Genomic DNA, 19,137 nt, shown 5'->3' with positions numbered 1-19,137 from the left:
TTATATACTTCAAAGTTTGCTCACAATTATGTTTCTAATTAGGCAACACTGAGATCGATGATGCCACATGTCAATCTACGATATTTTATTGAACGGTTGCAAATATATTTATAATGGTCATAGAATTACCAAGATAGCAATTGAAAAATATTAAAATAAATTATTGATAACGAACAACGTATTACAAATATATGAGGTTTAAAAATGTGAAATTTTTTATAAGAAATTTAAAGGAAAATATTACTTAATTATGTAGAAAGTCAATATTAAAAATTGGTTACATAATTTTGTTCTTACGTTAAAGTACTCTCCCTCGCTCACCGGAAATTCTATTATTTAATAACTGTGTCCAAATGAAAAGAATTTGAATGCGTCAAAAGGCTAGGTATTTCAAAAATGATTTAATCTTTTGATGTTATTTATCATGAAACTTTATTTCTAGTTAGGCAAGAATTTTTTATATGGTGGTGAACGTCCAAGCACGGAACTTGGCTGAGTACATGCCCATCATTCAGTAGGCTACCAAGATTTCTCTCCTTTCTCCAGGGTGGGAGTTTAAATGTATTTTTTCTATCATATATAGAATGTGTCTGGGGACCTCTAGATAGTGAAGTGAGCTAGCTATATATTTGGACTTTCCAAGCAACCTAGGCGAAGCTTGTTACGCGATACGGATGCGTCGTGCTTCTAGTTTTGTAAATATCAACTTTAAGAAGCCATGAAATATTTAAGCTAAAATAAATATTTAAGTATAAAGATCTGTCACATCCATAGAAACAACAGTTTTTAGATTAATTACTATTAGGATTGAGGCAACTATAACATACAAAACCTGTTGTATTTGTAATCAGATTATGAGAACTTCTTTGCATCTAACCTCCAAATCTGTATTTATGTTTATTTTTTTATTATTTTTTAACGCATAATTTTACATAATCATGGCCCCACCAAGTCAACATGACGTATCGGTGAGATCCATAATAAAACATACAAATTACGTAAAAGTTTTATAAATTGTTTTCTTAGCTTAGTTTAGTTTATATTTTTAAAGCAAATTTAATGTTGCCCTTTTTATGCCTGTGGTATATATATATATATATATATATATATATATATATATATATATATATATATATATATATATATATAGAAGTGCATAACAATGAATAAAATATTGTCCATCACCAAACAGCATAAAAAGTAAAATGTGAAATCTATGCAATAAATCTCTGAACATTTAACAACAATATTAATAAATAACAATGAACTATTAAACAACAACAACAATAGTAAAGAAAGCTTAGGTTTTGATAAAATCTGGTTGACTGCTGAAATAACTAAGCTTTACCCAATCATTCACTTGGTTTGCTTGTGCACATATAAATAAATTCTATAAATTTACATGTTTACATTTTTATAATCTGGATTACGATTAGCGGACTTAGTTCCATTATGTAGCTTTGATTCTTGTTTCTAAGTAAGAACTATGTTATAAATGCTCAAATTTATCTCATATTAATGATATTGTATAAGAAAAGGTCAGTTATTGATTAGCGGTAGCGACAGCTATCATATCAGGGACTGGAAGTATTTTATTCTCGAGAGCTTAAATTTGTCATCTAAGCGATTCTACACGAGCAAAATTGAGTTGTTTGATATCCCTTGTCACTCTCTGTGGATTAGCTCACCGTTAGGACACATTGCGGGTAACTTTGATGAAAATGGGAAAATCACACATTGTATACGTTTTTAAACAAACACAGTGTAATAATTTGGAACTTTAACATGTATCATGGTGCCTATGTGACTTTTTTTGAACTGAATACCACTACTTGAATATCACTAAACTAGTATTAAAGATATATTTTCTTCGTACGTTAGCTTCAGAAAACTTTTTAAACCACGAGTAAAGTTTTATTGGAGGAAAAGTACCCACCCGAAACAAAAGGAGGATAGAAGATTAATTTATTTCTCAGACTTCTTTGTGGCTCATCCGTCAGTGCAATTATAGTGAGTCGGTATTTTCGCCTAACGTATAACCTCTCTATTCCAAAATTCTTTTACAAACCGTATTTCCTTTTACAAATAAAATATGTGGAAAAAGTTACAAAGTAAAGCATTTTAAAGGTGACCATGGGTGGGCAGGCGGACTGCTACTTGGAAGGATAGGGTCGCTCAGCAGTCACGCTTGACGTTGTTATACATACTTGGATATACTATAACAAGTTGGAAAATTATACAGTTATATTTTATTATATTACATTGGTTATTATGCAGAAAAATAATAAAGAAAAAAATTTAAGGAGTTTTAAAATGTTTTTGAATATATACTGTGTGTGTGTGGAATCGTCTAATATGAAGCGAAATCCGTGGCAGCCTGCTGAATGATTGGATGTACACTATCCACCAACACAAACCAGATTGCTCACAATACAGCGAAGATTACCGGGAATATTTATTATTCCATCGTCCTCCTAAAAGATTGTCGTCAGCTGTATTGAACAATAAACTTGAAAACTCCTTTGCTCTGTCATGTATTAGGTGGACACGCATGAGCATTCTCAAAGATAGAGGCCATAAGCTACGTAGAATGACTTTAGGTATACTCAGAATGATCTCATTGGCACGTGTTCTTGGTCATACAGTTGGCAGAGTCTGTCTAAACTCACCCGCCAAAGCATCGTGACTCCACACAAAAGACGGGTTTGGCCACCTTTGCCTTAATTCTGCCAAGAGCATAAAAACTTCCCTTGTTATTCATGCTGTGTTCATTCCACACAATCACTTTGGCTTCTCGAAGAACTTGAGTCACATCACTCTCTAGATGTGTTATACATTGATGTCTCGGAGCAATTCAAATTGAGAGTAACTTGAAGGCTTTCCTACATAAATCTTATTGGGTGTATATGATTGACAACAGCGGCTCCTAAATCTCGTGAAGGAGATGAAATTAAAAAAAATCTGAGAGTGTTTTCCCCCGACATAGAAATCACAACTGTTCTCTAGAATTACTTATTATCAGTTGCAAATAATGTTGAGTAACAATTCAACATTCCGACGCTTTCTCTCCCTCCCTCCTACTCCCCCTCCTTCTCTCTCTAGTTTCCACCTTAATAACTTCTGCAAGACTACCTCTGTATTTCCCCCATCATTATTTTGTTGCGTTATGCATGTTATAAATAATATCATATTGATTGAAAGAAAATGTAATTCTGAGAGTTTATTGCTCTCTTGTCGGGGAATCATAGTATGAGCCAAGCTGCTTCAGAGCGTGATGTATCGCTAAAATATTTTCCTTCCTCGTACTTGGTCACCTCGTCCAAATCTTCAACGGTGATAGCTCTTATCTGATACTTTTTAACGTACTTGCAGATGCACTTTATGGATTTTGCAGAATTGCGACACTCACAATTAATAAGGGTAGAGAAAGTGCGAGATAAGGTGGATTTACGAGGGTCAGTTTAGGAGGGTAAGATCGAAGGCTTGAGGTTTTAGGCTCTATTTCCCCAATCAGACATCAAATCATTCCAATTTGCTACAAAGTACACACATTTCAATTATTCCTCTAACATGTAAAAGGCCATTACTAAGCATTGAAACATTTGACATAATCCATTAAAACTTTACCATTATTAACTCTTAATAAATTTGAACTTTGGATTTTACAGAGACATCTGCACTTGTAAAATAAAGCCAGCTGATTGTATGAAGTTTGTCTTTTATTAATCGTTACATGTGCACTCTTGTCACTCTCATTTTTCCAAAGTACACAAGACATAATTGGATTATACTAACAATTTTAAGTAAATTATTTTAAATTGGAGTGCCAATGGTCGAGCGGTCTGTCGTTGGACTTTGGGTCTGAGTTAGAGATAGCGCGGGTTCAAATCCTATCTGTGACCGTTGCACTTTTTATCAGTACAATCAACCTCGTACTGTATCGACTCCCCCCTTTATTCTGTTCGATAATATCCTCGCACAGGCCAGTGGCCCATGAGGACGGACAGAATAAGGCTTAAAAGGGGATCGGCATCTCCTTTGCTTAAAAAAAATTGAAGTGAATAAATGTATACACACTACACAGTATGTCTAGATCGCCTAAAGTACTAATACACACACCTTGATTTTTGAACATTTTTCAGTAAATTCTAAAACCTTAGTGCTCCCATTTCAGGAATCAAAGAGCAGCACTTTACTCCCACAAGTATGTGATGGTAGAGTTCATTTCTCATCTCAAGAGCTTTAATTACTTCCTTTCAAACGTGACACAGCAGCGGTCGTTGAACAATGGCTCTCTCGGTATTGGTGCTGATGGCTTGAACACTTCAATGGAGAAAGGTCTGGTCGAGATTTACAGACTAAGTCGTAGCAAAGAGCACGTCTGATACAGTTTGATGGATTTCTAGAGAGAAATTAATATATTTATAACAGAATCATGGGTAAAACTTTTCTTTTTATCAATGATAGATGCAATACAGTTTGTACTATATGTGTTTATAATTAGGCACTTATGACACTATAGAAAGCTTTAAATCTTTTTATAAAAATATTTGGAAAATATTTGTACTATAACAATGTATATTCATCAAACCAATATTAAACTTGGTCTTTGATTAGGTACTTCTTCAATTCACTAGCGTGAAATGAAATAAAGCATGGCATAATTTAATATATTTAATTTTTCAAAGTAGCTGAGTAGTACACATCATTGATTATCTGAAACTAACCATGTAATTTATTCCAAATTGAAAAAAGATACAACATCTTATACATTAAACTACATTATAATAATTCTTGATGTATGGATCTCACCACTATCAGTTAATCCCAGATAATGTAAACTTTAAATCTTATATCTTGAATACACTTCTAAGGAGCCAGTAAGAATATACAGACTTAAAACTTATTAAAATGTTAAAAAAGAGTGTTAGATTGGGAAGACTTACAAAAGGGTAAAATGGTTTAAACCGCATATTTTTAAGCAGACCGTACTCGTAATGCCATGTCATACCCTTACTATTCTTTTTTATTTAGTAAGGATAAAATACAAATAATTATAGCACGGGAAGTCCTGGTTTCGATTATATATTGTAAAAGTAGTAGATAGGAATATAATTTGCTTTATAGATATAACTATTCCAAAAGACACGATTAAAGTTGTGTATAATTGTATAGTAAAGCTTTCGAAATTTGTAAACGACCGGAAGTGATGTTCGGAGATAAAATAATGTGGGATGCCGTTATTACTGATTAATAGGCTAATCCATGTTTCTTTGTTAGTTTATGTTCGTGTCAATTATGTTTTGTTTAAATGAGGTTTGTGGGTATATTCCCTACAGAGGCGCATCGACGGGGGGGGACGAATGGGACGAATAAATGTTAAGATGGTATTTTGATAACAACTTAACTTCCATACTATTCTAAGTTTTTAATCTTATTTTCATAACATATGTATACGATAATTATTTACAAAATAAAAACTACTTCAAAATTCTGAAGGTAAAAAACTTAAATTTGAAATATAACACTTACTTTAAGAGTCATAACAACAAGTAAAGAACCATATTTAGCTACCCTCACTATAGTAGTTTTCAAATAACTGTTAACGATATATCACAAATTTAACATTAGATTAAATGAGACGACAGACTTTCCTTAAACAAACTTCATATAAACTGAATTTGTTACAGAAGATTTTAGTTATCCCAGTATAATATTAATGGTGATTGGTGGTAGAGTGATTTTACTGTGTAAGGGATATTAAAATAATAGATAATAAAAATGTATGACTAAAGATAAACCACCTTCCAACCGTAGGAAAGGAAGTATAGTAATAAAATCCATACTACGAAGCATACCGACTGTCCGGTCACACGGTGGTATCCGGTGAGCGGATACCGACTTCCGATCCCATGTAGCTGCTAGAAAACAGGATATGATCATCATTTTCACAGTTCCCACCAAAAATGCTTATACCAAAATTCCTCACCAATCACCAGCGGAGATTCCGAATAGGCGTGGTCCAGGAGACGGAGGGTGATGCTCCAAACACAAACCCTGGAGCGGACGACCCCAGTCAAGCAGAGTCCTCTATACTTCACGGAAGACGCGTGAGTAAACGATAAGACGGGCGTGTGTGTGCGATATTGTGATTCGTGTGTGGCAAAAATAATTTAGGCTTTAAAGATGTCTTGTGTCAGTGCTCTATAATTACGTAACTTAAGAATTCTGAATCTAAATATTAATAAAATAACATTAGGTATTATCATAGTTTAATCAATTAATATAATACGTTTTATTTCAATTATCAAAGTACTCACTCTTACATTTAAAAGCAATCATCATTATTTACAGAGTTAAAATTAATAGTTTGTTATAGAAAAGATATGTTTAAAATGTTCTTATATAATATGTAAATTATTCTTAATTTGTACAAGAAATTTATTCTAGTTAGTTACCTAAAGGTAAAATATAACTGTTTAAATACTTAAAGGAAGACGTTCTCTTCTTGCAAACTAGTTGTAAAAATAAAATTGTTTGAATTATTAAAAGAGAGACATTTATTCATGCATAATATGTTTATAGAATTTATCTAAAAATAAAGAGTTTGAAATATAATATTCAAGTACAAATTTTGTCATTATAATTATTGGAATCTAACTTGTTATTAGAAACGATTATTATAATTAGTCCAAAATCAATCAATAAACTGTTATGAGTAATATATATATATATATATATATATATATATATTTATTATTGATTTTGGACTAATTATAATAATTGTTTCTAATAACAAGTATAATATATATATATATACTGTTTATACATACTGGTTCATAATCTAACTTTACATACCCCCGAGTCAACGATGTACCGAATAAATTCCAGAAAATATTTCTGGGTGCGCCCCTGACTCCCTCACGGATATTTGTGCAAATGGTAATCACAAGATACCATCATATAGAAGTTTCAGATTAGTTTTTGTCTTCACTGAACAAACTGTTATAAAAGTCAGAAAATTATGCGTCATTCTTAACATTTTTTATCAGGGGCAAGAGGTTAAATACGATATGACTATTATATCAGATTTTGTTAAAGATTTATATGTGGGTTTTGTAACCCTTGCACGTCCTTCAAATATCGATTTAGCTACTAAACTGAAAGTCCTATGTTGGATTGTATCAACACGATAGTACTCGTATATCGAGATTTACGATAGTGTATAGGACAACACGATCGCCTTTCATAAAAAAACCATTCCAGTAGATAGGGACAATTTTTTATTCCACACCGAGTAAGACACAGTTTTTAACCGTTTTCAAAATTGAGAAAGGTCAGATGGCGGTTTGTGTGAAGTTAAAGTTAATAATTTCAGCATACTCACAAAATACATAAACTTAAATTTTAAGTAAAGTTAACATTATACTCATTATTTCTGTATTATCCAAGTTGTCATGTTTGCATAAACTTGGGTAAATTTTATTTTGAGAATCACATATTGAAAACATTCTCGAATTAGTACACAAAACCACAATATGCTTCGCTGAGGTTACAGTAAAAATGTTAAGTCTACAGTTCATTCCATTCTTGTTATGCCTTGTGGACAGACAGACAGTAATACAGTAATAAAGAAAATAATCTTTTCATCCCCTCGGTAGACAAAAAAGAATAAATGATAGCATTCAATGACGATTAGTTATATTCCATGGTTGGACGTGCACCACCATTGAACTCGATCTTCCTTGTATAAAAATGAAGTTTATATAAAAATTAATCTGTAAAAGTTAGTTAGTTTTTTAGATAGCGTTCGGATAGACAGGCGGAAATTAACGACGACAGACCTCGAGGATAGGCCGTCAAACACAGGTTAACTTTTCAATTAATAACTCTCTTTGAGAAGTGATCTAGTAAAACATGTTTTCAACCACTTTATAGGAATTATAGGTCTTTAAACCAGAAAATTTAGCCAATTGTGTAACCAGGCTCAAATAAAAACGGCTGCAAATAAATTTTTTAGCAGTATGAATGTGAGTTAAACCTTTGATTGTATTAATTGTGTAACTAATACAATAAACTATTATATCTTCAGGAATTGATCCTTTTTACTTTATTTACTTTTTACATTATTTATGACAGGAGGAAATTATATTTTTTATAATCATGATTTTAGAAAACGACATATTTGTTAATTAAGTTTTTTATTTAAGAAATCAGTTACTTTAAAATAAAACACACGTCCATTCCTTGTCTGAAAGTAGGCCTACCTATCGTATAATCCTCGTAAAAATCATATCCTTGTCTACAACAGATTTACTTTGTACCAAATTATAAGATAATATTACCTTCTGCGTCAAATGCATTGTCTCGATGATTGATCAATTTACATGGTTTTTTTCAATTATCCTGCTTTTACATTATTTTATAGATAGATAATTTATTAATTAGACGGTTCTACTATTAATTATAACCTGACTAATTCCAATTGAGTTACTATATTTTTCTTTGATATTGTGAGAAAAAACGATAATGTTCATTTTTCTTTTACGTTTACAAAAAAAAGAATTCAAATTCCAGAGTATGAAGTCCAGGTCACGTAAAGATCCCTTGTTGTCAAGCGTTAAAGTTATTCAATCCACTGTAATTTTCAATCTAACGAGATTTTGATTGGTTAAATTATTCGAAACGTATTAGTATAACATTATATACATATATCTTCATACAGAATGTAATTGAATAAGTGTGCTCCGCCTAACATAAGCAAGACTCGGTGAGATTAGCCTTGTTGTAAAACTATCGGAGACAAGTGCAGAGCGAAGGAAGAGAGGAACTAATTGAGGCGCTGGAGGGGTAAGGTCGGGTAAGGGGGGTGTTTGGAGGGGAAAGGTCGAGTTCGCTCCTGCTTGTGCATCCACGGGCAGGATGGCAGGAAGCAGACTGAAAATCCGAAGGCGCACGGTGTCTTTTTAACAATGAACACAGATCCCATATTATGTTTTTTACTATTTAAAAACTCCAAATTTCAGCTATTATTCTCCCAGAGGGAGTAAAATATTTTTAATTCCAAAATATAAAAAATATATTTTTTCGTTAAAGTTTTAAACATAGTGGGATGTTTTTTCAAAATAAAAATATGTCAATACCTCAGATCATATTTCACATACTTATGTAAATATTTGAAATCCTTATCATCAGACGTTTTTCATTGGGCCTGATTATAAAAAGACCCAAAGCGGCTACTCAAATGTCTATAATTTCTTGTGAAGTGACTCAACTTTTTTTTTCTTTTCTAGCTGCAGGAAGGAAGGGTATCTTGAAGTATTGTGACTATTATATTGAAAAACATTACTCAACCCCAAATCGATTGCACCACCTTAAATCAGAATGGCTTCTTGAAGAGTATGACGGTAAAGTCGTGGTGGTAGATGGTACTTGTTGTGAGATTAAAGGATTCCGAATTCGTCTCACAATAATTTTTATTCGTAAACTGTTTATCTTTTACAGTTCTTTTTAATTTTAGTTCCATATAAATCAATTTTAAGTATTTCTTTTCCAAATTTCAGAAGTTTCAGATTTTCAAATATTATAATTAAATCCAGGAATTCTTATTAAAGTGTGAGTTTTGAAAGTCAATAGGATTGTTTTAAATTTAGTTTTTCTGATAGTGTAAGAAGTCTTTTCATTTGTTTTATACTACAATTTATAAAAAAAATATAAATAGATTATTAGGTAGATTAATATTTTTATGTATATTACTTGAGTTGATAAACTTTAAATAAAAATATATTACATAGTAAAATTACATACTCCTTGATTAAAGGTTATTTGAGATCTAAATTTTTTAATGTATTAACGAAGTATACACTAATATGATTCATGATTTTATGAAGATAAATCAAGAAAAAAATATTTAATACAAATAAATTATAAGAATCTGAATCTTTATTTTAAATTTGTTACAATTTATTTCAATAATAATTCCATGCATGTCAATAGTACAAACCATAGTTATAAAAGATGTTTTTATGTTATAAGCTAATGTGATAGAGAACTCCAAGGACTACTGTACTGAAACTTTAGTATAATGATCCAGAATGAAATTCTAGTTTCAGAATGTTTCGTGGTGGTTGGAAAACTGCAGGAATGATAGTAGACACCAAAACCGTTCTCGGTTAGGGTGTTTGCACTTGTGTTAATGTTAAAAATAAAGACAAAAAAGGGAGTTGGGTCGTACGTTTAAAACGCTTAACGTCATATGCTAGTCAAACTAATTATTCATTATTCATTCTTCATATTCATTACTCAACTCGGTGTAGTGTGTTAAAGCAAAGCAACTCGGAGTTAGCCAAATCCAGGCTCTACTGAACACGTATAGTTTATTAGGGTTGTGGCTGAGTCCCTGGACCTTTGCAATGCCTGCTTCCCTTATCTTATTTCAGTCCTTTGTTAGTATCAGGTTTAATAAAAAATATAAATATCATAAATATAATTTTGAATAATTAATATTGAGTTGTAGGAGCAGCATGTAGAGTCATGTTAACATCAATGCGGAAACATCATTATGTTAACATCAATGCGGAAACATCGTTATGTTAACATCAAGAGAGGAAAGAGAGGAAGTTTCTTTATATTCAGAGCATTTCCGAATATTCAATGCATGCATTCAAGACGGGTTCAAAATAAGTTTTATCTTAATTATCGTACTTAAAAAGTATGAACAAGTGCTGTGCACTTACGTCAAAATATTTTATTTTTATTTTAAAACAATTTACCCTACGGGACAGAAAGTGGATTTTATTTCAATTTAAAATGGTGGCCAACACGATAATGTTTTATTAATCTTTGTAAAACTATTATTTTAAGCGTTTTGCACCTAAATAACTGGTATTAAATTTGCATACTTATAATGCTGTAAAAAGCTTAAACGATATGTATGAAATACTAGCAGTTAATCTGGGCTTTACTATACTTCAGACGCCAATGTTTAATTAGCTTTGTTACCACAAACAAGAACATATGTCAAAAAGTGGATACTTAGGGGCATTGTAATTACATTTTACCAGTTTCAGTATTTTTGTGTGTCATACTTGATTTCTGCCTTCATTCCCCGATCAAGAAAATATGTATTCATTCACAGGTCTGAGAAGCCAACATTTGTCAAAAAAACCAAGTGTGTTTCATAGAGTCTTTAAATGTACAGTTAGTAAATTTGTCATTGATGTCTGCATTGTAATACTGACTTAATATTTTTTTAATGTACTGCTAAAAGTAAGTAAGTAATTTTTCTAAAATTTTAATTATTTTTATATACATATGTTCTCACTCTGTGTCCAAAAGTTGTTTGTATGAGAGTTGTTACTACTATCAAGATTACTGTATACTTTCAAGACCTCAAATTGGAAATAGTGGGTTAATTAATTCTACATATGATTTTGCTGTCATAAAAATGTTTACACAGAACATTTGATTACATTTAACAGGCCCTTTCAATTAATAATATATGTTTGCTGTAATGCAACTATAGAGGCCAAGACGAAATCTTTGTCAACTTTAAAGACCAGTGGGGCGTAGTACGTAGGGAGTTTTAAAATAAAAATAGTCCTATATGTTAACCCGAAACAACTAAGGGATTCTCGTTTAAAAGTGTTGAAATATTAAATTGTAATTATGAGTAAAATGCAATTTAAACCCATACATTGATACACTGGTTGTCAGATTTTTTTCTTAATTTATGTTGTCAGTCAAATTTAGAAATATACATTTTATATTAAAAAATTGTGAATATGCAAAATAATAATATTAGTAGATTTAATACTTCAACTTTTTAGTTAAAAAATTAATGACGTTTTGATGTTTTTGAGCTTTTTTTGTAATGACACAATGGCACACACTACATACACGCAGTTTATCAAACAGAATTCGATTTCGTGAAAAATAGTAATCGAAACAATGGGGATATAAACGACGTTACAAGAATTATCCTTTGTTAACGTGAAAACTGAGAGATCAAATATCCATGTAAATGGAGAGAGATTGTACCGATATCACCGACAAATTACAAAGCGTGATTTTTGAATCGGTTTTCCAGATACGTGCACATGAACTATATCCCCTATGGAGCAACTTGAGTCGCGTATTTATCTACACAACGCCTGTTATTTTGTAGATAAATCAAGCTCGATGTGTGTTTGTGACCCTTACGATTACAAAAAATGCCAAAGCGTTAAACATTACAATGTTTGATTAGCCTTATATCTTATGGTTGCTGACACTTGAGGAAAAGGGTAGATTTCAATCCTTGTAACTGAGTGATTTTTAACATATTATTATAAAGATGGCAAATGATCAAAATCCCATCCTATTTTGAAATTATCCGTAGTTAAAATGACATACTTTAAACAAATGGGATTTGATATCATTTGAAATTTTTAGTTAGCCGGAAATGTATCTGTATAGTAAAGGTTTTTTGATTATGGATTCTGTATAAATTAAATACCTAAAGAAACCATTATAAGCCCGTAAAGAACCTTACTGGGATCAACCGAGTTGAAGAAAAAGATTAACTTCTCTCCTTTCTCCATAAACCGCTGGTACTCCACCTACTGTATGCATGTATTTTTTGTAGGCTATATCTAGCCTTAGGGTATTTTACTCCCTTATTTTCTTCTGTTCAGAGAATTTTCTCCTGGAAATCGGCGCGAGCGAATCATTTCAAAGAGTCAATTTAATTGTACTGATTGTATTAAATAATAATTCTGGGGTAACTGGATTACCGGTGGAAGAAGTAGGCCCAGATGAATGATAAGGGCTGGACTGTACAAAATATAGGCTTCTTCTATCGGCGAGGCGCGCATCGCAGATGGCAGTGTTTGATAACGAAATTGAGAGGTGGGGTTAGGTAGACGTACCGTACCTCCATCTCAGTTCATCGGAAGTGATTGTAACGGGTCGAGTAAATAGTGCTTAGAGTAAATCTTTTTTTCTAATTGTCATCGAACCTGCGGGTAAGTGAACCTTTTAGCTGGAGTCCAGTCAATATACATTCTTAGTTATTTTGGAATAATTTTGGGAAAGAAATATTGTACAAATTAAATTAAATGGGAATTTAGGAACTTGTCCTTTTGATCTGTGCAATATAAAACTTGTTGGTGCAGTGAGCACATGTATATAAAATTTTATGTAAAAATACTAAAAGTGTTTTGTGGTTGTTACAGATGCCTTCAGCAATATGTTTTGTTTTATTAAATCTCTAACACTGAAGAATTTTTAAGTGTCTAACACTAAAGAATAATTTTTTAAAGTAAAGTAAATAAAATTAGTAACAAAATAAAAATTGAATTTTGAAGATAAATTAAAGTGAAGAATTGCCAGATCAGATTAGAGTGTGAATATTTGAATTTTAAAAATTGAATAAAAAGCTGTAAGATCTTTGTACATTTTTGGGAGTGAAGAATATATTACAAGTTTGAATTTAAAAGTCATCAAGAAGTTTTTATTTTAATTTTAATTCCGGTTATTATTTTTAGGAAGACGTTTTATTTTAGTTTGAACTTTATAATTTCAGAAGAATTACTTTAATTTTTAAACCTTCACAAAAGTTTATTTCAAATTTCAAAGCTAACCCCTCATGTGCCAGTAAAACGGTACATAATCAACTTCATGTTTCAGAGTTATGATCGGGTCTAAATTAATTTAGATCATATATTAATTTAACGTGCATGGGTTCCGTTTTATTTATAAAAGTGTTGGCAACATAAAGAATAAAGTTTAGGTTGTTATTGTGTTCAGCTTATTGAAGCAGAAGAATTAACTAAATAATTTATAACGGTAATAAGTAATAAATTTGTGGTTGAAGAATAATAAGAAATAGTTTTATTTTAAATGAGTTAGTCATAAAGCAATTTCTGCTATAATATGAGGAATCTCAGTGAGAGGACGTTCAATGTATCCATGTCATATGAGGATGTGTGTGATGTACTTATGTCTCCCTACTTCTTAACTTTGATTAAATTTTGTAAAGCTTCTCGAGTGATGGGCTTTGTTAATTCTCAATAAATTCCACAAAAACTAACGTGAATATAATCAGGGATCGTGGGATAATAGGTCTTAGATATTAGAGTGAATATCAATCTGTGTTGTTATTATTATCGATTCGAGTAAGGTTTGTGTACAACTATCTCATGATAATTAAGATTTTTTTAAGGAAAATATATCAGGAATTGCCTAGGTGAACTATTCATCGACTTAAGAAAATATTTAGATGTAAATATAAATGCTGTTTTTGTTCCGTGAACATCTGATACAACTAAAATGCTAAAGCATTTGATTCTAATGCTTAAATAACGAGGAATGTCCATAAAAGACATTCAAGGAAAAGGAATGTTAAATTTATTTACTATATTTTACGTGTGGATTTTGATTTATGGAATGTTTTATCAACATTTCAGTACGTTACAATTGCAGACTAAACCAAGCAGTACAATACAAAAAGGTCATTAGGCTGTTTTTACCCAATTGATAGAACGTAGATATTCTACGTAAGAGATTATAGGATAGCCTGAATTAGCTTTTCAAAAACTCAGAGCGGAAACGACTTAGGTGGATTAAAATTATTACATTTTATACTAATTTACATGTAATGGGGATGCAAACGATTTAATACAATCTAGAATACATATTGTAAGAATACCTTTTTTCAAGTAGTGTTAGACTGAGACGTACTAGTTTCCGAGGACAAACGCAAAGAAGCAGCATCAGCTTATTTCGAGGTACTTTTATCACGTAATGTTCTATTGCATTATCTTCACAGTATAAAACGTGACTCACATTCTAGCGGGGTGTGTAATTTCATCTGCCATAAGTTAGAAGTTCTGTTATTGAGTTTCATCAAACTTATAAGTTGTAAATTATTGCTTTAGAGGTGTGAAAGTGTGTAAAAGTCAAATGTGTAGTTAATAGAACATAAATCTTTAGTCTGGTGGTGTTAACGTATTACGATGTTATATGATGTGGTTAGTGTAACATTCAGAGCTGGAACCGGATGACGTCATCTCACCACCAGTGATAACCTCCACACGCACAAGAACACACCCTTGTTTCTGTACACCATGGGAGAGATACATACAGGTACTTTCCTAGTAGTCCAAGATATAAAGCACGAGCTTTTAGCAGAGTTATTCAATAGTTCGGGGGAAAGTCTTTGGCAGTCTATTAACCAGACCTATTGATCCAAACTAAAAAACCTATTGTGCTTTTAACCACTTTACCCGTCTGCCTAGGAAAACACTGGCGACTGCTTTCCAATGCTTAACATCTTTACTTCTTTTTTCGTATGTAATCTACAATACAAAACCTAAAATTAACTGGACTCTATATTTAATTATATAATAACTATTCTTATAAATCACCAAGAGGGAAGGGAACATTATAACTCGAGATAAATAACATCGTATTAAGATTTTCATGATACATCCACTAAAACCTTACGATCTTATTTAACTTGTTATAAGAGGAAGATAGGATTACGCCCGACCACGAGTCAACTATCAGTCTTCGCTAAGGTTTTATGGATATTTTAATGTCTATGGCTAATTCTTTTTCAAAACGTTCTGCGTCTTCTTCAACAAGACAGACAGAAAAAATTACATCCCTCGGAAAACATAAGAGAAATTATGTCTGCCTACTAAGTGATAAGACGCTAAGTGAAATTCCACGGTTGGACATGCCCCATCACTCAACTCATTCTTGTCTATTTAGAAATGTAGTTTGATCTAAAACGTCTGGTACATTCTTATGTTACATTCAAATTTTTTCGTTGAGTTAGACATTGAGCAGGTTTTAAACAATAAGTTTCGTTTAGATAGAGAGGGCACTACTAGCGCAAAAGTGCGCTAAAATCAATTATTGTCACAGATTTTTAAAGTTAATTTTCCACTCTATTTTTTTAAATTTTTACTGCATGTACTGTATAAGTAAGCTACATTGCACATTGATACGTGGCATATTAAAAATACATGTCTGTACTCAACCTGTTGAAAAATAAATTTATTCTGGTATTTTCTCTTTGCCATCATGGTTACCCACAAGACCAATGTCAAAATATTAGCTCACGCTTAGCCAAATGTTATGGAAGCAATTTTTTTTAACTCAGTATTACCTACATAGAAATGAAGCTTCATGTAAAATATCAAGTGTATAGTGTTCGAAGGACCAATAAAAATGTATAATATTAAACTCAAAATTAAACAATATAATGTATAATGGTTGAGGTTTTAATAACTATTAAAGTTCTGCACTTCGATAAATGGAGCCTATACGTTGATTTACAAGATTGAGGTTCATTTTTTAATATTTTTAAAATTACTGTTGGGCTTCTAAGAATAATTGTTAGTTCAAATGGGGAAAAATAAAAATACGGAATAAGATCAAAGAACATACTATTAGACAAAAGCACACAGTTAAATCATGAATACAAAGAGTTAAAATGGTTTTAGTTTCTATTAAATGTCCAAAATAATGTCCGAAATTAGTTAGTAGATAGCCAAGTGTGGAGGTATTTCTCCTGGGCATAACACTACCGTCAAGAAGAGTAGAAATATATAGAAGAGTTATTTGGGATAGAGTATTCTGATTTTGCATATTTAGTAGGAAAACTGACTCTTTACTGGTCATTATGTGCAGAATAATTCAATTCTTTCTAATATTTATATATATATATATATATATATATATATATATATATATATACAAAGTGAGTTTTAATGCCTCCTGGCACACCTGGATATAATTTAAACGGCCCGAGATATCTATGTGAAAACCTTGACCCTACCTATTATAACATATATTTTTTTAATTTTTCAAGTTGTTGAAAATTTTGCCCCCCTTTTCTAAAGGGGGGTAAAGGGGGGCAACTAAACATTTTCAAATACAAACCCCTATCTTGTGACTCCTCATTTTAAAGGGAATAAAAAAAGAAATCCAATAATGCAAACTACAGGTCTATACGTTTATTTTTACAGATTTTATGACAAACTTACAATTTTAGAAAAGGGGGGCAAAATTTTCAACAACTTGAAATAATTAAAAAAATATGTTATAATAGGTAGGGTCAAGGTTTTTACATAGATATCTCGGGCCGTTTAAATTATATCCAGGTGTGCCAGGACATAAAACTCACTGTGTATTGATAAGCATCTTGTGAGCAATACTAAAAAACCATACTAAAATCCTAAAATTGACTACGGATATTTGTACAGGAACAGTTCAAGATGTGGATCATTGAATACTTTAAGGGAAGTATTTATCACAGCACGCTTTCACAAGTTTTGTGTTTGTTACACTGCATAACCGTATATTAAAAACTAGTCTAACAATAATCAAAATTGAAAAAAGGCTTATAGATTTCAAAATGGACACTATCTCAATATCCTTTGTTTGAAGGTTAGTTTTGACGATGGAAGGATTGTAAAGGAAACAGGATTTTTCAGGACATTTTCCATTGTTCAGTGAAACAAGAAATCAGTAACACTACTCTTCGAGATCTGCAATCTGATCTCTTCTTCAGGTATAACTAACCTAATAAATAATTACAAATTAGGTTAAAATAAACAAATTATACCAAAGCGTTGTGGCACGCCTAAGTCAGGAATCACAGCCACCATGTTGTTTGTCAACTTCACTAACTCTAAAAACATGCACTTGATAAAAAACTATACACATCACTAATCATTAAAACTGAAGTACAAAATAAAGGTCACAATACGTCTGCATTCGTCTACTAACCACCTACGACTGACGTAGACGACTGTATTCTGTAGTTCAGTTTTAATGATTAGTGTTGTGTAAGTGCATGTTTTTTGACTTAGTGAAGTCAACATCATAGATAGTGAACATCAACTGATGTAGTACAGTATCTGGTATATTCATATTTACTCTTTGGTGGCTAATAGCAATAAAATTATATATTGTGTATGTTAGCTCCACAGTATCGATAGATTTTCATCAGTGAGTTCTATATTATTTGATATTTTCATTAATAGTTAAAAGGTTAATAATTTTGACAAAAACATTAATTTTTAAAGTTTATTAAGTTACAGTTACTATAATCATGACATACTTTAGTCATAAAAAAGTCTTTGGCTTCCAGCTAGGAAATAATTTTATGACAATTTAAACATGAGCTGTGTTTTATTCGGAAATTTGTTTTGGAAGAACGTCTTAGCAACAGAATATTTTTTTTATGATAAAAAAAATGATTTGTTCCACAAAAGATTGTTTTTGAGGCTATATTTGAGATTTATACCGGAAATATGCGAAGGAAATAATGTGTTAGGAAGATGAGTGGGAACAGGAAAGTACTAGCAGGACTAGTGCCCATACACATTTACAAAAGTAAAAGCTGTATGAAATTAGGAAATTTAAGACTTATTAGTTTATTATCAGTATTCTCAAAAATCTTTAAGTTAATGAACAAAAGAATTTTAAGCTATCTAGAAAAAAATAACTTTTTAAATGAGAGTCAATTTGGCTGTAGAAAGAATAGGTCAACTGAGAAAGCTATAACAAGGATGACAATTTGTATTTTTGAGAGTGTTAATGAAAACCGATAAACTGTGGGCTTGTTTACTGATTTCAAGAAAGCTTTAGATCTAGTTAATCATACCATTTTACTAAAGAAACTAGAAAATGTGAGAGTAAAAGGGGTGACTCTTGACTGGTTCAAGAGTTTTCTATTAAATAGAATCCAACAAGTGCGGATAAAAGATACAACCAGCCACCCTCTGACCATTGAATCAGGGGTACCCCAGAGATCCGTTTTTAGCAGCAATATTATTTTTATTTCTTATAAATGAATTATTGGAAACCCCGTTTTATGGTCAGATAACTGCTTTTATGGACGATGTAGCTTTTCTTTATTCTCCAAAAAACTATGCAATATTACACGAAAAGATAAGCAGTGATTTAAATTACTTACACATTTGGTGTTGTCGGAATGATATGCAGGTAAATGTATAAAAAAAATATATATAATCTTTGGATTTAAAGACTTAGAATTGGAAAGGCCCTTAAAACACCACAATATGTATTGTAACGTAAATCCATGTAACTGTCAGTGTATATAAATAGTAAATAGTTTCA

Source organism: Homalodisca vitripennis, unplaced genomic scaffold (genome assembly GCF_021130785.1).
Source record: "Homalodisca vitripennis isolate AUS2020 unplaced genomic scaffold, UT_GWSS_2.1 ScUCBcl_273;HRSCAF=1894, whole genome shotgun sequence".
Lineage (NCBI taxonomy): Eukaryota > Metazoa > Arthropoda > Insecta > Hemiptera > Cicadellidae > Homalodisca > Homalodisca vitripennis.
Note: the sequence above shows the minus strand (reverse complement) of the source record.